This window comes from Nanorana parkeri, unplaced genomic scaffold (genome assembly GCF_000935625.1).
Source record: "Nanorana parkeri isolate BGI_ZX_2015 unplaced genomic scaffold, ASM93562v1 scaffold41, whole genome shotgun sequence".
In the NCBI taxonomy this organism is placed as follows: Eukaryota; Metazoa; Chordata; class Amphibia; order Anura; family Dicroglossidae; genus Nanorana; species Nanorana parkeri.
In genome coordinates, this window is record NW_017306309.1 from 488,834 (window position 1) to 489,186 (window position 353).

Here is a 353-nt window from a genome sequence, read left to right on the forward strand (position 1 = left end):
AGCAATAATTTTAGAGCCATTAATTACTGATAACACTAAACTGATGAGCAATAAAAGCGCTTTAATCGTCGCCTATGGGCGTTTTTTTACGATTTTGCGGATGCACGCCATTTTAAGGCTTGACATGTTTGGTGTCTATTTACCCGACCTGACCCCGTCTTTTATGTTTTACCAAGAATATGGGTAAGAATAAATGTTTTATAACATAACGTAGGGAAACTTTCTTTTTTTAAAACATTTATGGTACTTTTTTCATTATACCCGTGGTGATTATATACCTCCAAAAGAGAGCTTTATCTGTCCCCAAAAAATGTTAACATAAATTGCAAGGCTATAGTCCAGTCATGCCCCCC